Raw genomic sequence first — 5,000 nt, 5'->3', positions numbered from 1 at the left:
GTATATATTAATAAGGAATTGAGTGAGAAAAAATAATCCTATAATCTTCAAAAAGTAAAGTAGCCTAGTGTGCGAAGATCTGGGCCGGGAGAGTACCGGTGAACCAAGAACAACAAAAATCTGGGCCGAGAGAGTACCGGTGGACCAAGAACAACAAAGATCTGGGCCCGGAGAGTACCGGTGAACCAAGAACAACAAAGATCTGGGCCGGGAGAGTACCGGTGAACCAAGAACAACGAAGATCTGGGCCGGGAGAGTACCGGTGAACCAAGAACAACGAAGATCTGGGCCGGGAGAGTACCGGTGAACCAAGGACAATAACAATAGTGTTAACGTGACCCCCCCTCTTTTTCAAAGAACGACAAGCTAGTAAACACACACACACAAACACAAGTGTACACACAAACACAAGTGTACACAATTAATATTATATAGTATATCTTAGTGTATATTAATAAGGAATTGATTGTGAAAATTTTTTTATAATCTTCAAAAGAGTAGCGTAGCCTAGCGTGCGCACGCACACCCATACACCCACACACACCCACACACACCCACACACACCCACACACACCCACACACACCCACACACTCACACACACTCACACACCCACACACCCACACACACCCACACACACCCACACACACCCACACACACCCACACACACCCACACACACCCACACACACCCACACAAACCCACACACACCCACACACACCCACACACACCCACACACACCCACACACACCCACACACCCACACACACACACACACACACACACACACACACACACACACACACACACACACACACACACACACACATCACACATACACACACACACACACACACACACACACACACACACACACACACACACACACACACACAACACACACACAACACACAACACACACACACATAACACACACGCACGCAACACACAACACACACACACACACACACACACACACACACACACACACACACACACACACACACACACACACACCCACTGCCAGACTCACACATATACTCCCCCCCTCCCCCACCGACATCTCACTCGTTCACCTGATCCCTCCCCTCCCTCTTTCACCCTCCCCCTCCCCACCTCTCCCTCCTTCCCCCTCTCCCTCTCCCACTTGCTTCACTCTCCTTCCCACTCCCCCTTCCCACTACTCTCCCACATAGACACAGTTCCTCCTCTACCTCCCCCCCCACACTCTGACATACACAATACTAACCTAACATACAGAATTACATAGGTTTCCCACTCTGAGGCAATCACGATAAAATAAAAATGGGTTGCCAGAGAGCAACAAGAAAAACCAAGGGACAGGAGGAAACTGCAAAGGAAGATTGGGCAGCAGAGCTCACAAAAAGGGAACATGAATGGGAAAAGAAACTAGAAGAACTTAGCATGAGAATGGAAGAGAGGATAGACATGGAAAGCAGGAAGTGGGAGGTGCAAGTCAAAGCAGCAGAGGCCAGGATACAGAGTTTAGAAGAGGAACTGAAAAATCTGAAACAGCCTAAAGAACTAAAGAACATTTTGGGATTGACAACAGAGACTGCTACCTCAGTCACAAATAAGGGGACTGTAGGGAAAGAAGGAGCAAAACAGCATGTAGAAGCTCAATCAGTGGAGACTGTAGTAAATGAAAGAGCTAAGCTATATGTGGAGGGCCTAACAGACCACAGCAGAGCCCAGGGAAAGCCGAGAAGGGAAAATGAAAGGCCACTGAGCCCAAGTACATTAGCTAGTGAAACTGAAGAAAGGAAAGCTGCAATGGAGGAAATCAAATTGAATGAGGGGATACACAGGGATATGCAGTGGGAGAATGAAAAGATGAGGTCAGTCTTTGTGTATGGGCTCCAGGAAGTTGAAGGGGAAACATATGAAGCCAGAAAACAAGGAGAAAAAAAAAGCAATTGAAAGCATCATGAAAGCAATAGGAGAAGATGACATGACCCAGCTGGAAAATTTTCAGAGAATAGGGGGGTATGTATAAAAAAGAATCCGGCCAGTGAAAGTGACCTTCAAGGCAGAATCGACTCGGAACAGGATCCTGCAGGAGAAAGCACGATTAAGGGACATGCCGGCATACAGAAAGGTGTATCTCGACCGCGACAGAACACAAGCAGAAAGGCAGAAACAGAGAAAACAGAGAGAGATGGTACAAAGGCGAAAGGAGGAAAGAGAGGGGATGGAATAGACAGGAGATCCCAGACACAGGAAGATCAAATACAGCCTCCCTCACAACTTCCTATAGAAGCCTCCCAACCAGGTCAACCCCAGTGCAACCAAACACTCTAAACCAAAACACCCATGCCACATCCAATGCCCCCACCCACTGCATTACAAACTCCACCCCCACAGCAACCACCCATAGTTCCTTATCAGGTCTCCCACTTCCCCAACCCCAATACACCTCCCAGACCACAATCTTAGAAAAGAAGTTGAAGGTGTGGTATACAAATGCAGATGGAATAACAAATAAGTATGAGGAGTGGCACGAAAGAATCAAGGAGACATCCCCAGACATAATAGCACTCACAGAAACAAAACTCACCAGAATAATAACAGATTCAATCTTTCCATCCGGATATCAAATCCTCAGGAAAGACAGAGGGAGGAGAGTGGGAGGAGGAGTTGCACTGCTCATTAAAAACCAGTGGGGGTTTGAGAAAATGGAAGGAATGGATGGCACGGGCGAAAGGGACTACTTAGTAGGAACAATCCAGTCTGAGGGACATAAGGTGATAATTGCAGTAATGTACAACCCACCACAGAACTGCAGGAGGCCAAGAGAAGAATACAATGAGAGCAACAGAGCAATGGTCGACACACTAGCCGAGGTGGCCAGGAGAGCACACATGGGGGGAGCAAAGTTACTAGTTATGGGTGATTTCAATCACAAGGAGATTGACTGGGAAAACCTGGAGCCCCATGGGGGTCCCGAAACATGGAGAGCCAAGATGATGGATGTGGTACTGGAAAACCTCATGCATCAACATGTTAGAGACACTACCAGAGAGAGAGGAGAGGATGAACCAGCAAGACTGGACCTTGTATTCACCTTGAGTAGTTCTGACATCGAGGATATCATGTATGAAAGGCCCCTGGGAGCTAGTGATCATGTGGTTCTGTGCTTCGACTACATAGTTGAGCTCCAAGTGGAGAGAGCAGCAGGAATAGGGTGGGAAAAACCAAACTACAAAAGGGGGAACTACTCAGGCTTGAGGAACTTCTTTCAAGACATTCAGTGGGAGAGGGAACTGACAGGAAAACCAGTACAAGAAATGATGGACTATGTGGCAACAAAATGCAAGGAGGCAGAGGAGAGGTTTGTTCCCAAGGGAAACAGAAATAATGGGAAGAACAGAACGAGTCCTTGGTTCACCCAAAGGTGTAGGGAGGCAAAAACTAGGTGTACTAGAGAATGGAAAAGGTACAGAAGACAGAGAACTCAGGAAAATAAAGAGATTAGCCGAAGAGCCAGAAACGAATATGCACAGATAAGAAGGGAGGCTCAGCGGCAATACGAAAATGACATAGCATCGAAAGTCAAGACTGACCCGAAGCTGTTGTACAGCCACATCAGGAGGAAAACAACAGTCAAGGACCAGGTAATCAGACTGAGGAAGGGTGATGGGGAATTCACAAGAAACGACCGGGAGGTATGTCAGGAGCTCAACACAAGATTTAAAGAAGTATTTACAGTGGAAACCAGTAGGACTCCAGGAAATCAGAGCAGGGGGGTGCACCAGCAAGTGCTGGATGAGGTACATATAACCAAGGAGGAGGTGAAGAAGCTGCTATGCGAACTTGACACCTCAAAGGCGGTGGGACCAGACAACATCTCTCCGTGGGTCCTTAAAGAGGGAGCAGAGACATTGTGTGTACCATTAACAAAGATCTTCAACACATCATTTGAAACTGGGCAACTCCCCGAGGTATGGAAGATGGCAAATGTAGTCCCAATTTTTAAAAAGGGAGACAGACATGAGGCACTAAACTACAGACCTGTATCACTAACGTGTATAGTATGCAAGGTCATGGAGAAGATCATCAGGAGGAGAGTGGTGGAGCACCTGGAAAGAAACAAGTGTATAATTGACAACCAGCATGGTTTCAGGGAGGGAAAATCCTGTGTCACAAACCTATTAGAGTTTTATGACAAGGTGACAGAAGTAAGACAAGAGAGAGAGGGGTGGATCGACTGCATTTTTTTGGACTGCAAGAAGGCCTTCGACACAGTTCCTCACAAGAGGTTACTGCAAAAGCTAGAGGATCAGGCACACATAACAGGAAAGGCACTGCAATGGATAAGAGAATACCTTATAGGGAGGCAACAACGAGTCATGGTACGTGACGAGGTGTCAAAGTGGGCGCCTGTGACAAGCGGGGTTCCACAGGGGTCAGTCCTAGGACCTGTGCTGTTCTTGGTATATGTGAATGACATAACGGAAGGGATAGACTCAGAAGTGTCCTTGTTTGCGGACGATGTGAAGTTAATGAGAAGAATCAAATCGGATGAGGATCAGGCAGGACTACAAAGAGACCTGGACAGGCTACAAGCCTGGTCCAGCAACTGGCTCCTTGAGTTTAACCCCGCCAAATGCAAAGTCATGAAGATTGGGGAAGGGCAAAGAAGACCGCAGACACAATATAGTTTAGATGGCCAAAGTCTGCAAACCTCACTCAAGGAAAAAGATCTGGGGGTGAGTATAACACCGAGCATATCTCCTGAGGCGCACATCAATCAGATAACTGCTGCAGCATACGGGCGCCTGGCAAACCTACGGATAGCGTTCCGATACCTCAGTAAGGAGTCGTTCAAGACTCTGTATACCATTTACGTCAGGCCCATACTGGAGTATGCAGCACCAGTTTGGAATCCACACCTAGTCAAGCACGTCAAGAAATTAGAGAAAGTGCAAAGGTTTGCAACAAGACTAGTGCCAGAGCTACGGGGATTGTCCTACGAAGAAAGGT

Source organism: Cherax quadricarinatus, chromosome 11, assembly GCF_038502225.1.
Source record: "Cherax quadricarinatus isolate ZL_2023a chromosome 11, ASM3850222v1, whole genome shotgun sequence".
NCBI classification, from domain to species: domain Eukaryota; kingdom Metazoa; phylum Arthropoda; class Malacostraca; order Decapoda; family Parastacidae; genus Cherax; species Cherax quadricarinatus.
Note: the sequence above shows the minus strand (reverse complement) of the source record.